Raw genomic sequence first — 21,827 nt, forward strand, 5'->3', positions numbered from 1 at the left:
TGTGGCGGTCGGTTGCAATAACAGAGAAGATAGACGGAGAGACTTGAAGTTTTACCGGATTCCGAGGGACCCGGAGAGAAGAGCGAGATGGGCTGCTGCAATTCGACGTGAAAACTGGGCTCCAAACGACTACCACAGATTATGTAGTAGTCATTTTATATCAGGTAAAATGCATTTAATCTATATTTAGAGGGTTTTGGGCTGACAACCACAATTAAGATCATTGCTAGGCTAATCGCCGACAACATACACGTATGTATGTAGTGAGTGCTATCGCTAAACCATATAAACATTAAAAGCCCTAGCTCCATTGACAAATGACATGAAATACATTAGACTTGACAGTGGATGTTAGCAAGAACAAAAGATTTTGAATTGAAAATTTCGTAACTCACCTTCCGAGCACAAGATTCCTGCCGAATTTTCGTGTACGAGGACGTGTTTCACCCAACCAGCAACGTAGCATTTATAAGCCTCCAAGCTCTTAAAGTTTTTCAAACTTTCGTGAGAATAGGCTGATTTTGTGTGGACAAGATAGTTGTAAATATCGATATCAGATGTCAGGCGAAGCCAGCGGGTCGAAAAACATCGATTTAGGCATCAAATACGGATCTGGCGAATGGATAAACTGAAGCTTTTCCATGTAACGCCTTTTATGCAACGGATCCAATGAGTTTACAGCGTCAGATAACACCGGGGCTTCCATGAATTGCTCTATAACTTGCACGACTAATTGAAAACAATGAGAATAGGTCTGAAAAAGAGGTACAATATGGTGGCCGGAAACAGCGACACGCCCATTTTGTGACGTAGGTGAGTAGGGTCTATAGACCCATGAACCAATGTGTTGATTTTTCATTGTTGCCCAATAAAACTGCAACTTTTCTTATACCAAAGAATAGGGGACATTACAATAGCCATGTTAAGAGTTTTACTAGTTTCGGTGCGAAGGTAAATAGTTTTTGTTGTTGCTTGTGAACTAAATTTCCACACAAACGCACATCCAGGTACCATTTAGCTCAGCAAGGAGAAGTATGAGAGTCATTTTTCAAGTGTCCCAGAGCTCAACCGTGATTTGCGTATATGTGTCTGCAAAAACGGCCTGATAGCACAAATATAAGTATGCTTGCCACTCTGTTATTGGATGAGTTGTTGACATAAGTGCGACAGCGGTCTGAAAATAGAAAAAGGGTCTAACTGCAGCCTTAAGTCCGACTTCGCACCTTCTCGAATACAGCGTAAGGTTCTTCACACTTTTCGTTGGTAAACTTTTGGCCTTTTAACCGAAAATGCAAGTTTCCGGCGCCAAATTTTTGGTCACATCTCGTTTTGTAATAACATTTTTAACTACAATTACCTCTTAAAGTGCGTATGACACCAAAAAGCATGTTTATGTCATATTTAACGCGGTATTTTATGCTCCTGAATGAAATGGACCGCTTAGATGTGAGTGGAAGCGATCGTTTTATTTACTTTTAATCCCGCGCCATGAAAATGAATAACTTCCTGTTTTGAGGAGGAATGTGAAGGTGACATCACCCGGGTCAGCATCTCACAATACAGCATTGCTTTATAGCGTGCAGACGGACTGCAAACTCAGCTGATTTTGTGGATTAATTAGTTTATTTTTCACATCACGCCAGCCAAATGTGCTGCAGAAAATTGTTGCTGCACCAGGGAGAGGCATGTGAGCCTTTTTGGGTTTCAAAAGGTTCCCATTGACCGCCAATATTGGCCAAAACAAGCCTTACTACTGTGGGACCATTGGACTTACGAGGAAGTGAGTAAACATGATATTTTGTATTGTGTCAAAAACTGGGATCATGGCACACATTTTAATACGGAGGTGGCTTGCATCTTGTGGCTGATTGTCCACCGAGAATGCCACTCAGCTGACGACTTATCGCCCTCTTCTTGTGCCCGGTGTTCTGTCAAATTTTCAACCCCATCAGAAATTGCAACTTTTTGTTAAAAATGGCCGGGAATACAGCGATTACAAAGTAAACACTACAAACTTTCTTTAAATAAAGTACTATTTACTTACGTTTGATCATGGAGGGACATGTAGAAAAGTTCTCCTCCTACACACCCTGCCATGTTAGTTGCACAACAACTGCACGCCGCTCTCGTATGACTTTCCACCGTTTACATCTTTGCCGTGTAGTAAAGCATTATTTTACGTTGTATTCGTGTTGACCATGTGGCAGCTACGCGCTCCTCCAACGTCAGCCGGTTTGTCCAGCGGTCATTGTCCAGCTGCTTCCCCGCAAACAAGCCCCTCTGCCCGCAGCAAGGGAACGACGAGCTCTAACTTGCTCGCCGCCAGGCGGGATGCCGATCGGCAAAGACAATCAACAAGCCAGCCACCGCGTGACATGAGTCGGGCTAGTTTTGTGTGATTTCTTCGCTTCGGAAGCAGAAATAAGACTTGGAGATGTCACTCGGTTCGGGTCAGCATGTCGGCTAGCTGTCACGCCCCTTGGTTTGTTTACATTCACCGAAGCCAGGGCAGGGAAATGACAAAAGCCGGAATAATACAAGGTGGCATAAAATATCGTTCGGGAGGTGCGACAGTAAAGGGGAAGTCGACAGTTTTGATCATTAAGGAGCAATTTTGCCACGTCATACTGAATGAATGCATTTTTAATATTTCATATTCCATTTAGCACAAGACTTATTTGTCATGACCATACCATTTATTTAGCAATTGGGGAAAAATACTTGGATAAAAAGAATATCCTGTAAAAAATATTGGAGTAGAGAGACTGAAACAATGACATTTTGCTGCTCTCTTCGTTGCATTTTCCTCGTTCTGAATAATTCCCCCTCAATGGACTGAATTTTAAATCAGATTAGTGGTGCACGATATCCATTTTTTGAAACGGATACCGATATCGATAACTTCCTGCTCCTCAAAGACGATACCGATAATAAATATATAATTTTTAAATGTATATTGACCTGAGTTTTTGAACACCTGGAGGCAAAAAAAAAAAAACTTGTGGTGGATTCAACATAGATTTGCCCTTGACCTAACCAAATTTTTCTTGGTGACATGAACATTATTATAATGAACAAAACAAAGACAAAAATAGTCTCGACTTCAAATAAAGTGCCAATATTTATTTTTTCAAATAAATCCCCACGCTAAGCAAGAACAACAGTAATGCTAGATATACACTCACCGGCCACTTTATTAGGTAGGTACACCTGTCCAACTGCTCGTTAACACTTAATTTCTATTCAGCCAATCACATGGTGGAAACTCAGTGCATTTAGGCATGTAGACATGGTTTAAGACAATCTCCTGCAGTTCAAACCGAGCATCAGTATGGGGAAGAAAGGTGATTTGAGTCACAGTGACTTTGAACGTAGCATGGTTGTTGGTGCCAGAAGGGCTGGTCTGAGTATTTCAGAAACTGCTGATCGACTGGGATTTTCACGCACAACCATCCCTAGGGTTTACAGAGAATGGTCCGAAAAAGAAAAAATATCCAGTGAGCGGCAGTTCCGTGGGCGGAAATGCCTTGTTGATGCCAGAAGCCGAGGAGAATGGACAAACTGGTTCAAGCTGATAGAAAGGCAACAGTGACTCAAATAACCACCCGTTACAACCAAGGTAGGCAGAAGAGCATCTCTGAACGCACAGTACGTCGAACTTTGAGGCAGATGGGCTACATCAGCGGAAGACCACGCCGGGTGCCACTCCTTTCAGCTGAGAACAGGAAACTGAGGCTACAATTTGCACAAGCTCATCGAAATTGGACAATAGAAGATTGGAAAAATGTTGCCTGGTCTGATGAGTCTCGATTTCTGCTGCCACATTCGGATGGTAGGGTCAGAATTTGGCATCAACAACATTAAAGCATGGATCCATCCTGCCTCGTATCAACGGTTCAGGCCGGTGGTGGTGGTGGTGTAATGGTGTGGGGAATATTTTCTTGGCACTCTTTGGGCCCCTTGGTACCAATTGAGCATCGTTGGAACGCCACAGCCTACATGAGTATTGTTGCTGACCATGTCCATCCCTTTATGACCACAATGTACCCAACTTCTGATGGCTACTTTCAGCAGGATAATGCGCCATGTCATAAAGCTGGAATCATCTCGGACTGGTTTCTTGAACATGACAATGAGTTCACTGTACTCAAATGGCCTTCACAGTCACCAGATCTCAATCCAATAGAGCATCTCTGGGATGTGGTGGAACGGGAGATTGTACCGTATTGTGCTTTGTCATCAGATACAAACATTTGGGGCTACAGGAGAGGAGACTGTCGTGGCCTTTATAGGACAATTATAGGACAGCAAGCCCATTAATAACCAAAAGGCCTCTCAGTAACTTACTAACTTATAACTAACACTGTAAAATGTAAACAGTATTATCACTCATTCCTCATTATCAAAAATATGTTACAGTACAACAAAAAGGATTAATGGCTTGCCTTATAATAATCCATACAAACGGCAGTGACTGAACCCATTTTCAATAAAGCATTAGGCTTCTCTGCACAGTACGAAATCATTGTCCAGCCACTGCGCCGTCATACCAAGCATGCTGACAGGACTAACATTACACGTCCATATGTCCGTGATGAAACTTGCATGAAACCATGCATGTTTGCCGTTAAGTCACTGAAGTATAGAAAAGTGTGGCAATCTCATCATACTTTGCCGGTAAACATTCGGCTTGGAATGATGAACCTGGGCTCCAAATGACGTAGTATCCGCCTGAAACCTAGGTTCTTCGACGAGGGAAAAAGGTTAGTTGTCTAGTGCCATCATTTCTGTGATCATGTTTGTGATCGCTATAGCACTCAGTCATCTTTGTGAAACTTTTCAAAGGCCTCGTTAAATGGTACAACCTCGGCTTTCTTAGCTGGCGTAGGAAATTGATGGGCAGCTTTATTCGCAGCTCACGCGTCCTCGTACTCTTTAAAACACACCCGAAGCGAATGCGATCTTTTAAGTGGCTTATTAAGATGTGTTGTAGCTCGACACTTATTCCCGCCTTGTGGAATTTTGGCTTTGCATGTTTTTTACAAATTGCGAGTGAAACGTTTTCCGCTGACAACTTGAAAAAATCCCACACTACCGACGTACTAGCCAGCCGTGCTACACACTGCCGTCACTAGAGCGTTACGTCACAGAAAGGGAGAGCTTGATTCGTGGCACAACTCCCTTTTCTTAAACCACACACAGTCACTGATACATTGCACCGGCATAACAGGAGTGGAAATGAACGCACATTTCTTAATCCATCGACACCATGCCAAAATATTATACTGTATATTATCGGGCCTATTAATAATGTTATTGTATTTATTGGGATGATGTCATAATTCCTATTATCGGACCGATAATTATCGTGCCAATAATTATCGTTTACCTATAAATCAGATGAAACCATGACCCTGCCGACACCATCCTCCTGTTGGGAACGCTAGAGCCCTATAAAGGTAGGCGTGGCTAAATGGCAGATTAAAAAACTAATTTCTCGTCATCTGCGCTTTGCCAAATTGTTGTATATAGTCGAATCGTCTCAAAATTTGATTTTAATTCACATAATAATTAGGGTTGGGTATCGAGCATCGATGGGATCCGGTTCTAACATTCTAGTTCTCCCGAAACCGTTCAAATTTTAAAGTTCAATTCCATGTTTCGATGTCCTGACCGCCTAGCGGAAAAAAATGCTGCGGAAAACCACGAAGAAGAAGCAACAAGAAGCCCGTGTTTGTGCATTGCAACTTGATTACAACCATGGACACGGTGCTCAAAAGTTTGGCTTAACTTTACACAAAAAAAAAAATTGACCAGTCAACTCAGTGCAACATTTGCAACACAACTATCTCATGCAAAGGTGGCTGCATGACCAAATATGCGCGACCGGCTTCATGGGATATAGCCTAAGTGCCGAGTGCTAGGTAGTTGATACGCTACGCCATCAGAACCAGGTAAGTAAAACAAACAAAACGTCTGTCTTCTGCTGTCCCAGCGACCTGACCCTGGATTAAGCAGTAGATGATGGATGGATGGAATAGTATGAGAATAAATCGTATTATTACGTCGGGCTATGGTCGGTATCACATGTAAATAGAACTAGATGCGAAATGACTGACTCGGCGGCGTTTGTAAACAGCCGCCATCTTAAAGCAGTAGACACCTCCATTAAAAATCGATAGTATTAAAAGGATTTTTGTTTTGGAATCTTGTGCTGCTTATTTAGAAAGAAGAAGCCATGTGAAGCATTCGATTACTTTTTCAATGAACTCGTAGCAGTGAAAACATAGCTTCACATCACAAAGCATCCTAGCCAGACGCTCTCATCTCTTCTTCTCCACATTATACGTACATACTCCTACAGCGCCACTCACTGGTCTAACTGGTATTGTCACCCAGCCTTTCTTTATTGACCCTGCCTCTTAAAAGAATCTGAATCGAGAATCGTTCGGAACCGAAATCGAAACATGACACCGGAATTGGAACCGGAATCGTTCAAATTCAAACGATGCCCAACATTAATAGTAATGCTGTTAAAGACTTTTTTTTATCCTGTCGTATGCACTTGAAGTGTCAATAATGAGAAAGTTATGCATGTCCTTGTTGTAATGGTTTGGTCTGTTGCTTATGTGCTGAGGAGTTTTTTGTTGTTGTTTATTTCTGAGGCTGGTCGGCCGGCTCTACCAATGAGGTGTCCCCCGCCCCCCATGGAGTTAGCCACCCTAGCCTCATGTCAACCTGTTGTTTCTCCTCGCACTGTCTTTGCCTTTCTTGACTGGGTTGAAACTAGGCTTTAGGGGGAAAAATGATTTTTTTTTTTTTTTTTTTTTTTTTAAACCAAAGATGAAATCTAACAACCAACCAATTCAACAAATTATTCCATTAGAACGTGTTTATTAAGTTTTTGCTTTGTATAGAGGAAGTAGGACATCCGGGCATTTAATGACGTCACCAGCCACAACAAAGCGTCGCCATATTGACAATGGGGCAAAAGACGAGTCACAAAGACAAGTTGTTGTATAAACGCGATTAACTTTCATTTTATTTGCGGTCTTTTTTCCGTCGGAATGACTAAAAGTTGCTGTGTTGCGGGTTGTCACACAAGGAAGAGTTCGGAGCCGCATTTGAAGTTCTTCATTCTTCCACGTGAGAAGAAAAGGAGAAACAAATGGCTGAGAGCAAATTATCGAGGAACAGTAAAAGAAGACGGTTCCGTGGACTATTTTCGCCTGTGGGAACCTAAATCCATGCACATTTACGTTTGCAGCCGACATTTTATTACTGGTGAGTAAACTTTAATTTTTGCCCCAATTAGCTGCTAGGATTCAATAGACTAGGCAGTGGTTATTATTACCGTAACCGGCAACTCGCAAAGCGTTATTTTTCTTTTGCGGTGAACTGCTCTGATTAGTCAATCGGTATATTATTGGCCTGGAGGGAATTGGTTATTTTGCCGTGACGTGCTCACGGCAAAATAATGCTTGGAGGCGAATTACCGGTTACGACAGAAATAATCACTTCGTATATACTTCCAATTTTCTCAGTTCCACACAGTACATATTCCATGTAAATAGTCAACTTACTGGGTGACTTTATGAGGTAGTTGTAGATGTTTCCGAACTCCACTGCAGGCCATCCTTTGTTTATCCAGCTTTCAGCTGCAACTTTGTATCGGCAGCTTTGTAAGCCAATAAACGCTAATTTTAAATTGCATCGCATCCTCACGTCTGTCGGCAGCGACTCGTGATAATAGTAAGCCACGTTTAAGACGTTTTTAGGGAAAAAAAAGACTCAAACAACACCTGAAATATATACATTTCAGACGTTTGTCTATGGAATGTTTAGCTGTGCGTTCCCCCTTCACAAAATGGCGACACGTTGCCAAGCGAGGTGATGTCATCGTGACATCACGCCGACTTCCTCAAGGATAGACGATTTGCCACTATTTTGAGTTGAGGAAAACAGTAATTACAGCTTGACTGTATTTCAATAGAATTTAAATGAGCTGCAGGGAAATTCGAGACGTGCTGGAATGCGGAGGTGGGAATAAAGATTACTACTGTAAACATTTGCCTACACAAGTCAGAACAGGAAAGCAGCATTGCTTTCAGTTCCTTACATACAAAAACACTGACCTTATTCCAGTCCAACGCGCTCAGTTTTTCTCCTCAAGTACACAAAAGTCAGCTCCAGCCACTATTGCTAACCTAGAATTCCAAAACACACTTGTAGGCCACAGGAAACTAGGACATCATGTGAGTGGGAGTAAAATTTCATGTGTTTCTAATTATGGCGGAATAAAGATGTAAGCCAGTTTGTGTTGTGCTTCTTTGAGGGGAATTTATGATGGAAACTTAATTAGCTACTTCTAATAGTCAATGCTAAGTAGGAAGGATAATTTAGTTTGAGCAAATAATAGCCAAAAGCTATCCTGTTAGGTTTTCTGCACATACTGTGGTTCGGTGTATTCTGGTCACAACGTGCCAGAGTAAAGACCATACAAAAAGATGATGACAATGTGACATTTTAACAAAAAAGTGTGAAGATTCCACTTAACACATCTGGGCAAAGTATGGCAAAAAAAGATAAATGGTAACATGCGGTTCTATTTGCATTATTTGAGTGTGTTTTCCACAAGAGTTGTCGCAGCATCAACTTTGGTGACATTTTTGTGTGTACAGCTGTTAATCGGAGGAGAAACGATAAGCAGCAAAAAGAAGAAGTCCCCACTGAGAGCTTGTCAGTGAGTTGTTTTTGGTTTCGAATAGTATAAGCCTTTCAAAATGTGTTTTTTGTTGGCAATCCAATTGTGTAAGATAAACACCTTCAAATAAAGGGGAAAAAGGTGCTCATATTACAGTTTCAAAAAATGATGGCTCCTCTTTGGTCAACCATTTTGTAAAGCATTTCTGACTCCTCGGACAACAAAAAAAGTCAGAGGTCAACAGGACTTTTAGGAAATAACTCACTGGCCGCCATTGACGGTGGTAGACGTACCAAAGTTCCTTTAAAAATTGAATTTTTTTTTAAACATTGACCACACTAGAACTTTGATATATTACTACTTACAACATTCAAAGACAACACATCGACAGCCTTCCTCGAGCCAGATCAGCTCGAATGTCATTCCATAAATTAATATTATTGACTGCCATAGCATGTGTATTAATCTATCTCTTGTTGTTGTTTGTTCTTCTCTTCTGTCTGCCTCCTTCCTTCTTTTTTTTCTTTCTCCTCATAACCCTTTCCTGTTTGCTGCTTTTTCCTAATAAATAAAACATAATGAACAACCACAATGGCAGTATACCAAACCAAACTCCCACGTGATAAATTAAAACCGTTCAGAAAATAAGGACACTCAGATTCCCATTCTCAGTGCCTGAGCAGCTGAACAAGGACAGGTATTGAAAAAAAACCCCAAAAAACTACATTGACTGCTAGGGGTGTGTAATGCCTCATATCTGACGATATGATTCGTATCACGATTCACTGGTCACGATTCGATCCCGATACTACAATTGAAGACAATAATTGCGATATTTGCATATCACTTAAGAAAAATCACAATTGACAAAAGTACATTTATATTAGAGATGTCACGATCCGATATTTGGATCGGATCGAACGCCGATATGGGCATAAAAATATGCATCGGTATCGGATCAGCCGACACAGAAAAATTCAGATCCAGACTTCCAATCCAGTTTTTTCAAAGTCCAGTCCGGGTTTTCCAGCACACCGATTTACATAATCCATTCCAGTTTTTGCTTCGGTTTCCCTAAAATCCGGTCCGCATTTACGGCACACCTTCAACAAACTACATTACCGTCTCCCAATTTACCGAGAGACTATCGGTAAAAATGTCAGCTGTGTGGGATCATTTCACCTTAAAGGATGACAAAGACGAAGAGGCAGAGTGCAACATATGCCACAATAAAGTCAAGCGTGGTGGTAAAGCTGTAAGAAGTTTTAATACAACCAACCTAATCAAGCATTTCGCGAAATACCACCACAAACAATATAAGGAGTATGTTAAGAAAACTCCGTGAGTCATCACCTTATCGTGGTGGAGGGGTTTGCGTGTCCCAATGATCCTAGGAGCTAGGTTGTCTGGGGCTTTAAGCCCCTGGCAGGGTCACCCATGGCAAACAGGTGAGGGGCCAGACTAAGCGTGGCTCAAAATGGCTCCTTATGATGAAAAAAATACATGAACTCCAGTTTCCCTTGCCCGGACGCGGGTTACCGAGGCCCCCCTCTGGAGCCAGGCCTGGAGGTGGGGCTCGAAGGCTAGCGTCTGGTGGCCGGGCCTGTCCCCATGGGGCCCGGCCGGGCACAGCCCGAAAAGGCAACATGGGTTCCCCTTCCCATGGGCTCACCACCTGTGGGAGGGGCCAAAGGGGTCGGGTGCGCAGAGAGTTGGGCGGCAGCCAAAGGCGGGGGCCTTGGCGGTCCAACCCCCAGCTGCAGAGGCTAACTCTTGGGACATGGAATGTCACCTCTCTGGCAGGGAAGGAGCCTGAGCTGGTGGGTGAGGCAGAGAAATTCCGACTAGATATAGTTGGACTCTCCTCCACACACAGCTTGGGTTCTGGTACCAATCCTCTCGAGAGGGGTTGGACTCTCTTCCACTCTGGAGTTGCCCACGGTGAGAGGCGCCGAGCAGGTGTGGGCATACTTATTGCCCCCCGGCTTGGTGCCTGTACGTTGGGGTTTACCCCGGTAGACGAGAGGGTAGCCTCCCTCCGCCTTCGGGTGGGGGGACGGGTTTTGACTGTTGTTTGCGCTTATGCACCGAAGAGCAGCTCAGAATACCCACCCTTTTTGGAGTCCTTGGAGGGTGTGCTGGAGAGCGCCCCCTCTGGGGACTCCCTCATTCTACTGGGGGACTTCAACGCTCACGTGGGCAATGACAGTGAGACCTGGAGGGGCGTGATTGGGAGGAACGGCCCCCCCGATCAGAACCCGAGTGGTGTTCTGTTATTGGACTTCTGTGCTCGTCACGGTTAGTCCATAACGAACACCATGTTCAAACATAGGGGTGTCCATATGGGCACTTGGCACCAGGACACCCTAGGCCGCAGTTCAATGATCGACTTTGTAATCGTGTCATCGGACTTGCGGCCACATGTTTTGGACACTCGGGTGAAGAGAGGGGCGGAGCTGTCAACTGATCACCACCTGGTGGTGTGTTGGCTCCGATGGCGGGGGAAGTTGCTGGCCAGACCCGGCAGGCCCAAACGCATTGTGAGGGTCTGCTGGGAACGTCTGGCGGAATCCCCTGTCAGAAAGAGTTTCAACACCCACCTCCGGCAGAACTTCTCCCTTGTCCCGGGGGAGGTGGGGGACATTGAGTCCGAGTGGGCCATGTTCCGCACCTCCATTGTTGAGGCGGCCGATCAGAGCTGTGGCCGTAAGGTGGTTGGTGCCTGTCGGGGCGGCAATCCCCGAACCCGCTGGTGGACACCAGTGGTAAGGGATGCCGTCAAGATGAAGAAGGAGGCCTATCGGGCCTTTTTGGCCTGTGGGACTCCGGAGGCAGCTGACAGGTACCGGCTGGCCAAGCGGACTGCGGCTTCGGCGGTCGCTGAGGCAAAAACTCGGACATGGGAGGAGTTCGGCGAGGCCATGGAAAACGACTTCCGGACGCCTTCGAGGAAATTCTGGTCCACCATCCGGCGTCTGAGGAGAGGGAAACAGTGCACCATTAACACTGTGTATAGTGAAGATGGTGTACTGCTGACCTCGACTCGGGATGTCGTGAGTCGGTGGGGAGAATACTTCGAAGCCCTCCTCAATTCCACCGACACGCCTTCCTTTGAGGAAGCAGGGTCTGGGGACTCTGAGGTGGGCTCTTCGATCTCTGGGGTTGAAGTCACTGAGGCAGTTGGTAAGCTCCTCGGTGGCAAGGCCCCGGGGGTAGATGAGATCCGCCCGGAGTTCCTAAAGGCTCTGGATGTTGTAGGGCTGTCATGGCTGACACGCCTCTACAACATCGCGTGGACATCGGGGACAGTGCCTCTGGATTGGCAGACCGGGGTGGTGGTCCCTCTTTTCAAAAAGGGGGACCGGAGGGTGTGTTCCAATTATAAAAGGATCACACTCCTCAGCCTCCCCGGTAAAGTCTATTCAGGGGTGCTGGAGAGGAGGGTCCGTCGGGAAGTCGAATCTCGGATTCAGGAGGAGCAGTGTGGTTTTCGTCTCGGCCGTGGAACAGTGGACCAGCTCTACACCCTCGGCAGGGTCCTTGAGGGTGCATGGGAGTTCGCCCAACCAGTCTACATGTGTTTTGTGGATTTGGAGAAGGCGTTCGACCGTGTGCCTAGGGGAGTCCTGTGGAGGGTGCTCCGGGAGTACGGGGTACCGAGCCCCTTGGTAAGGGCTGTTCGGTCCCTGTACGACCGGTGTCAGAGTCTGGTCCGCATTGCCGGCAGTAAGTCGAATTCGTTCCCAGTGAGGATTGGACTCCGCCAAGGCTGCCCTTTGTCACCGATTCTGTTCATAATTTTTATGGACAGAATTTCTAGGCGCAGCCAAAGCGTTGAGGGTGTCCGGTTTGGTGGCCTCAGCATTTCATCTCTGCTTTTTGCAGATGATGTGGTGCTGTTGGCTTCATCAAGCCGTGACCTCCAACTCTCATTGGGGCGGTTCGCAGCCGAGTGTGAAGCGGTTGGGATGAAGATCAGCACCTCCAAATCCGAGACCATGGTCCTCAGCCGGAAAAGGGTGGCATGCCCTCTCCGGGTCGGGGAGGAGATCCTGCCCCAAGTGGAGGAGTTCAAGTATCTTGGGGTCTTGTTTACGAGTGAGGGAGCGGGAGATTGACAGGCGGATCGGTGCAGCGTCTGCAGTGATGCGGACTCTGCACCGGTCCGTTGTGGTGAAGAAGGAGCTGAGCCAAAAGGCGAAGCTCTCGATTTACCGGTCGATCTACGTTCCTACCCTCACCTATGGTCACGAGCTGTGGGTCGTGACCGAAAGAACAAGATCCCGGATACAAGCGGCCGAAATGAGTTTCCTCCGCAGGGTGTCCGGGCTCTCCCTTAGAGATAGGGTGAGAAGCTCGGTCATCCGGGAGGGGCTTGGTGTCGAGCCGCTACTCCTCCGGGTTGAGAGGAGCCAGTTGAGGTGGCTCGGGCATCTGGTTCGAATGCCTCCTGGACGCCTCCCTGGAGAGGTGTTCCGGGCATGTCCCACCGGCGGGAGGCCCCGGGGTCGACCCAGGACACGCTGGAGAGACTATGTCGCTCGGCTGGCCTGGGAACGCCTTGGAATCCCGCCTTAGGAGCTGGCTGAAGTGGCTGGGGAGAGGGAAGTCTGGGCTTCCCTGCTGAAGCTGCTGCCCCCGCGACCCGACCCCGGAATAAGCGGAAGATAATGGATGGATGGATGGATTAAGAAAACTGAAGACAAAACGAAAGGTCCTACGCAACTAACACTGGCAGAAACTTTTGCTATGCGTGACAAACTGGCACTCGACAGTCCCAAAGCCCAGGGAATAACAAGAGTCATTGCCGAAGAATTCATTCTGGATGACGAGCCATTATCTTTCGTGAGTAAAGACGCACTATCCAACACTTAGGACCACGGTACAACATGCCCAGCCGTCATTACATCCTTCAGCAATTCAGCCGTGGAAGATTCAAGAACGATTCACAAACATCCAGATTCCGATTATTGAAATATGTCAAGTAAAGCGGAACTAATACACAGCGCGTTCTTCGGGACGCAATGAGAAACGGACCGCATTGCGTCCCGAGAGTAAACATTATGCTTGTCATAGACCCGGTCACCCGGGTAACGCCAACGCTCAACTCACGGCTTTAGCTCAACTCATGCCGCTGGATAAAAAACACAAGAATACCTGACTGCTGCTGACAGCCGCTACAAACTACGTCAACGTCGTTTTACTGGAGATAACAGATATCATATGTATATATAACTAGATGCAAAACAACAGACTCAACTGCGTTAGCAACATTGAAGTATTGAAAACTAAATGCGTTAGTAAACAGCCGCCATCTTAACGCAGAAGACTTCCCTAATAGGCTGATGTGAACCTTCCAAGCGAACCTAATTAACTTTTTATCTAAAATACTCATAAATCGGCAAAATCTTGACTTGAATCTATCTTCAAAACAGTTTTAAAACTTTCACATGTCGATAGTAGACAGGAGGGAAATTATGGAATAACGGGAGCAATTTTAACAACTTTAACAGTTGATTCGCAAAATTAAATGAATTGAATGTAGTTTAAAGCTGCTAATACAGAATGGGGACTTGAGTATTTCATTTACTGTTTTAAAATGTTAACTTGATACTGAAATAGTCGTTTATTTAAACCTGAGAGGCTTTTTATACAATTATTGTAACTAATGCACGAAACATTAAAAGCATCTAATAGCTTGGGGGGGGGGGGGGGCTGTGGGATTTTCCACTGAGGTTGTTCGTGTGTTTTGGTTTTTTAAGACAGTTTACAATATTATTTGCAAGTTTTACTGACTGACTATGCTATTTCTGTTTGTTATTTATAATGTTTTGTGTTTGTTTGTTTATAATGTTTTGTGTTTGTCACTGAATAAACAGGTCAGTTTCTTGTTACCAACCGTTGTGGGTTATTCAAACTCACCTAATTCAGCTGGCTAGTTGTTATCAAGAGTACTAAAACCCTTTTCAAAATGAGTCTGACAACTAAGTAAGGAGGCTAAATAACTTTAAACTTTAATACATGCTCAGATAGGCTGGTATCGGTATCGGCCAGTATCAGTATCGGATCGGAAGTGCAAAACAATATCGGTATCGGATCGGAAGTGCAAAAACCTGGATCGGGACATCCCTAATTTATATCAATTTATATCTAACCCTCACCCAGCACTCAAGTAAAAATGTTTTGGTTTTATGTTTGAAAAAACATATGGCTTTCATTATAACATTCTCTTTTTGAGTGCAAACCTGCTTTAAGGCCGAGTTATGCTTCCGCATCAGACCTGCGCCGTCAACGAAGACCCGATTTACGACCCTGCGCCGTAGCCTCTCCAGGTCCTTCTTTTTTTTCCTGACTTCGCGTCGCGTCAACGCATGTGACGTGGAAATGGACTATAATTGGTCTGCTCAGGTTTCCGGTTCAGCACGAAATCACCGCCATTCTCGAAAATTATTTTTCTACACGCAAAAAAAGACCAAGCCGATGAGAGTATCAATGAAGAGCAAGTACGACAACTTCTACAATGTCTCATCATGACTTTATAAAGATTGCCAAATGGCAAGCAATTCGTGGGAGGAGATTGCTGAAAATACGGGGCTGGAGGTCAGCCAGCGATTGAATTATTAAAAAAAAAAAAAAAGTGGAAGAACCACCGAGACAAGTACAGTTTGTGTGTGTTCGTAATCGAATGGCCACACGAAGCGGGGACCTAGTCGGCTAAAAACTGCCAGCTTTTTATCACTTAATGTCGTATTTTTGGTCGGTGCAATTCATAATTTATTGTGTACATATGTTTGCTGTTAGTATGTGACTTATTAACGTATCACACTTCAAGTATATGAAGAATAAAGCACAGGTTTGGTGTCAAAAGAGTTGTTTTGATGTTTAATTTTCAACAACAGACAGTTCACACACAATAAGTCATCACTGATTGAGAGTGCTTCGGTGCTTTTATGATAACGTTAACATTAAGAGTGTGACAATATCTCGATACAGCGATATATCGCGATATTTTGCAACCCGATGGGTTATCGATATGCTCCCGCCAAGAATCGATACTTTTATTTAACATATTGGCCATACAATGGAGTATGGATGCTGTAAACTGCTCAATGTTTGTTGAGCAATTCCTTGGCGGTCCACTAGGGGCGCTCGGGAGTGGCGGTGAGGGTAAAGTGCGCACAAGTTGTCTAGAGAAGAAGAGAGGGAGCTCCAAGTGGGTTGAAAAAATTAAAAAACCTCCGTGAGAACGGTGGAGGAAAAAATGAGAAAAATATTGCTACAAATCACACATGGTGACACACTTTAGATTTTACACCAACAAGAAAGGAAGTAAGGTGAACAAGGACTTTGCTGTATGCAAGAATTGTCTAAGAAAAATAAGTTTCACTGGGAGCTGGTGACGTAGTGGACACTGGAGTTTGTGAGCTTCGCTTTCATCACTTGAGGTAAGAAAGTTTTGCAATGTAATTCACTTTTTAATTTACATGTGTTATTTTGATGGCATTTGGTGTTGAATGATATAAAATTAACCAGGACCCTAAACTGGATGAAAATGAATATCGAACAAGCCCACATGAATTAACCGATTTATTTGAGAACCAATTTCAATCTAGTTTACTACACAAACAGTTATTACTGTCATTTTGATACAATAAGCTATAAAAATGGTTTGAATAGGTTCCAAGATATATAAAGTGATGTGCATGATAATTAATGTAGCCTACATATTAAATAAAAATAGGTAATTATTGATGTAGCCTACATATTAAAAATAGGTAATTATTGAATTTTTAATATCTATACATTCAATTAATATTTTTTTTAATTCAATACTTCCAACACAAAAAAAAAATCAGGATTTCAACTCAAACGCTATGAAGTAGCTAATATTTTTTGTTTTATTTTGTTGTTTTTAAGGTGAGGAAGACTGTGACTGAGCAAGTCTGACATCTTAAATGCTGAAGCAGATAGCGGAAGTGCTCAAACCAAGCAACAAAGGTCATATACGAAGAAAAGACCCACCAATTTTATCATTGCCCCACTCCAAGCTCAACTGCTGACACCTACGGCACTTTTTATTTATTTATTTTTTTAAAGATTTAAAACTTTAAAGAAATTAAGGGTGCCATTCATCATGATCTCTCCAAGCGATATCAGTGGTCGTGGTTGGTTTCCTCTATATGTGCAGGGGTACAATTTGCAGTAGATTTATATTTTACAGCAATGTTGCACAGAAAAGGTGTCACTGTTTAATAAATGACTTAAACAGTATTTTTTCTATTTTTTAAAAATATCTTTTTTTTTCTTTTTTCGTTTCAACAGTTGTATCCAATTTCTGACCAATATATCGATAATCGCTGTATCGTGATATAATCGTTATCGTGAGACTTGTATCGCGAATCGTATCGTATCGTGAGGTGCCCTGAGGTTCCCACTCCTAGTTAACATCAAGGCTTCCAACGCAGTTTGGGAAATTCCATAGACACCAGAAATCTGCTATGGCTTCCAACTGGCTGTCTGTAGAACACGGCAAACAAATCGGGCTGGAGGGCTTTGCAGACCTCGGACAAAACGTTGGACGCGGTGCTCGATGCCAGTTTGAAGCAAGCCGCTACAGCCAACTGGTTTCCACCCGAGGCTAGAACTCTCTATGCGGCATCAAAAGTTGGACAGACCGCCTCGGAACAGTCTTCTGTGTCACCTGAGCCTCAACATTTGTATGATCAACATTTATTCAATGTTGATGAGCTGAAGATCCACATTCAAGCGTTCCATCTTGCATTGTTTATTTTTTCTCCATTAAACTACACAAAAGGAAGTAAACAAGCATGCCCCAAAACCGTACAAACATAACGCCACACCCCTCTAGTGGCTTGGCGGTGAATTACAGAGCAACACGTCACCTGGCCGGAGAACCATGGAATGACGCCCTAGTCGCTGCGCCATCACCGCAACGTAGGAGCGTAAATCAGGCTTTAGTCCAAACCTGCTTAAATGCAGGATTCAAAATACGCCATGTCTGCGCTTTTGCAGTCAAGGCCAAAATAAGACAAAAATTCAGACTTTAAAAGAACTAATCCCTGCAACAACTAGAATGCGACGTACACAAATCTCTACTCGGATTAGTCCAGTGTTGTTGTTACTTCAGCAGACTGCAAGGCAATGCTGCTACGTGCTGCCAACCACTGGAAAGGAGCAGAAGTGCAGCCACTGAATTTTTTTTTCACCAAAAACACACCTGTAAGGATCGATACAGCCGGATTTTGAATCAATACGAGAATTGCGTGGCGTAATATTGAGATATATCTCAGAATCTATTTTTTTTTTTTAAAACATCCATATTGACAGCCATCGACGGTGACGGACGTTCTATCCAGACCAAATCGCACCAAAATAAATCACTCAATGCCGGCCATCCCAATTCAAATGGATTTGACACTTATCGCTGTCAAAGGCATTAAATCCGTTGTTTGTCAATTGTGGAGGTTGTAGTAAATAGTAAGGGAGTTAAAAAAAAAAAAAAAAAGATTATTCGATGCATCGCAATTAGACACATGACGATTCGATTACAATTCACAAAGGTTCAAAAACGATGATTTTGCCTCAGAACTTTATGACAGCCATAGCGGAACGAAATTCAAGACATGTCACGAACACCTTTAAGAGACACGCACGTTACGATGGATGCTGCCAGTTACTGAGCGATTTACTCCTTTTCAAAAGACTGGAAAATAAATTTGGGTATGTGACAGGCAGTGCCCGGCGGTCGCGCTTCTGTGCGCAAGTTATTTTTTTAGAGCGAGAGGGGAAAAGAGATAGTTCGTTGCTCCATGTCTTTCAGATGTCCACAGGGTCCCCCCAGGATTGATCAATCTAAATTCAAGACTTTTAAGACCTTTTTTAATGCCATTTCAACTGAAAATTAATACTTTTCTCGCACCCATTATTTAGATAATATTGAATTATATTAAAAAAAATAAAGCACTGAACATTGAATTTAACCTCAATTACTAAGTGTGTTTGACAAAAGAATGCACATTTATTGAAGATACAATTAAAACACATTTAAATATAAGGTCTTTCAGAATTTTTTTTCCCCCGGATAAAATGGATTTGACACTATTATTGTAAAGCAACTTCAGAAATTACATTTGCAATACAACAGGTTTCCCTTTTAAGAGGACCTGGTCAAGGTGGTAGGTAGGTGATTGTCAAGTTGGCCACCTTAACTGTAAAGTGCTTGCAATTGGCAGTCAAAGTTTAAAAAACAGCCACTAAATGGCAGTAGTTTACCATTAATTACCACAAAATAAAAAAGCTACACATGACCATTTCCCTTGGTGATTGTTTTTTTTCTAATCACATTACAAGAAGTATAAAAAAACACATGTTAATCCTTTGTTAGCTATTGAAGACATTTCTTTTAATCAGATAGAGAAAATCCATACTCTTATTTAATCAAGAAAAACATTTAAATATACCAGGAGGTGTTTTACCATCACCTACATTATAATTTGCCTATCACCATGCCATGTTATTCAGATCAACGATAGTACGTTAAACCGCACTCGTTCCAATAATAGACCGTGTCAATCGTGTTGTTTATCTGAGAGTGATGGTGAATCTACGACTCCGGGTTCCATGCTAAGGCTAGTGCACCTGCCAATACCCCATTGAGCATGGCTAACTCTTGAGTTAAAACTGCGAAATTCACATTCATTCGAAAGGCAAACCGTGCAGAAATACATTATTGCATCTAACACATTTTAATTGGAGAAATTGGCAACTTACTTTGAAATGTTAAGCAGTTCCACTGCCTTCGCATGACCCATAAACTGCGACCCAAAGTATCTGGATGCGACTTGGTCGCCGATCCAATACCTCACATGCTGGTCCAACTGTTTGGACTTGGTTGTCTTGTTGAGGCTTTCGTCGAACATAACAACTAAGGCATCTGAGCAGTTCCTTGCGTTAGCACACAGTACTTTGCGATTGCCTGCTGTTGATGCTAATGATGCTAACGGCGCGCACGCACGAGTTGCAGCGCATCGTAAAAATTCTACGCCTCATCTTGGATTTTAAAAAAAACAAACAAAAAAAACAACAACTTCGTCACGGATATAATTTAGGTTGCACTGAGATGTTCTTGAAAATTAAAACCACTGTGAAAATATTCCAGACTTACGACAGCTAATTTAATGCTTTTAATACCTTTAATAATGGAAAACTAAATTCAATGCTTTTTTAATACTTTTAATAACCCACGGGTACCCTGGTCCAGCAGGAGTTTCAAGTAATGTAAAATGTAAAAATGTCCTGAGTGTGTTGCTAAGACCCGTGTGCGTCCATAAGAGGTGAGTACATGAACCCTCTTTTACTGCTTAGCCTTTATTGTCGTTTTTAAGATGTTAACAGTTACCGCAGAGCGCTAAGCTAATTCGCTAACGTGTATTTCATATGCAGAACGTGTATAGACCCTACCAACGTGACGTCACAACTCCTTCCTCCTGACTGGTGCCGCCCAATTGTCCGTCAACACATCATGTTTACCTGTTACAGCTACGCACATTCCTCCTATTTACGACGTGTTTTTCTGCTCGTTAACATTAATAATCAAAATGGTGAAGGCGTGTGTGGTGGTCGGTTGCAATAACAGAGAAGATAGACGGAGAAGACGGAGAGACTTGAAGTTCTACCGGATTCCGAGAGACCCGGAGAGAAGAGAGCGAGATGGGCTGCTGCAATTCGACGAGAAAACTGGGCTCCAAACGATTACCACAGATTATGTAGTAGTCATTTTATATCTGGTAAGATGCATTTAATATATATTTAGAGGGTTTTGGGCTGACAACCACAATTAAGATCATTGCTAGGCTAATCACCGACAACATACAGGTATGTATGTAGTGAGAGTGCTATCGCTAAACCATATAAACATTAAAAGCCCTAACTCCATTGACAAACGACATGAAATACATTAGACTTGACAGTGGATGTTAGCAATAACAAAAGATTTTGAATTGAAAATTTCGTAACTCACCTTTCCAAGCACAAGATAGATTCCTGCCGAATGTTCGTGGACGAGGACCTGTTTCACCCAACCAGCAACGAAGTATTTATAAGCCTCCAAGCTCTTAAAGTTTTTCAAACTTTCGTGAGAATAGGCTGATTTTGTGTGGACAAGATAGTTGTACATATCAGGGTAGCTAGCAGATGTCAGGCAAATACGGCGGAGACAGCGGGTCGAAAAACATCGATTTAGGCATCAAATATGGATCTGGCGAATGGATAAACTGAAGCTTTTCCACATAACGCCTTTTATGCAACGCATCAAGTGAGTTTACGGCATCCGAAAGCACCGGGTCTTCCATGAAATGCATTATAAATTGCTCGATCAATTGAGACCATTGATAATACAGACACAAAATGACGGACAAGGGGGCGGAACCATACAGCGAGCACGTGATTTTGTGACGTCGGTGGGTAGGGTCTATAACCATGATTAAGTACAGCGGTGACACTACAAACATGAGAAATAGTACAGAAATCTGTGAAAACAAAGTATATTGGTTAAAAGAAGTCTTATTTCTAAAGACACTTTGTTTCCAGAAAATGTGGAATTCATTCCACCAGTGTAAATTTTATTGTATTGTTGAGAGAAATAAGTACTGCCTTTAAAATGGTTAATGTTTTTGCACTTTCTTGTAAAAAAATTAATACATTTTTAAAAAAGCAGCTAAAGGGCAGCTTTTTGTTGTATGTGCATGTTTCCATTGTTATATTCTAAATAAATAATGGACGTAATTTTTTTGGGCTACTTTATTAATTTGTAATGTAGGATGCATCGATAATCATGATAATCGTCAATACCGTGATCATCGTTCAATAACCGAATCTTAGCACCCTGAATCGCAATCGAATTGAATCGTGGGGTGCTTAAGATGGCACACCCCTAGTAAATAGCAGTATTTTAATCACTATTCTTCACTCTAATGTTCACACAAATATGATTTTTGGTGGTTATGAGTGACTCAAGATTGCTGTTACAAGGGCTGACCCAAGGTGAATCCACCTTTCTAGGAGCCATTTTAGTATATTCAAATTTATCATGACAAAAGGCAAA

This window comes from Corythoichthys intestinalis, chromosome 10 (genome assembly GCF_030265065.1).
Source record: "Corythoichthys intestinalis isolate RoL2023-P3 chromosome 10, ASM3026506v1, whole genome shotgun sequence".
Lineage (NCBI taxonomy): Eukaryota > Metazoa > Chordata > Actinopteri > Syngnathiformes > Syngnathidae > Corythoichthys > Corythoichthys intestinalis.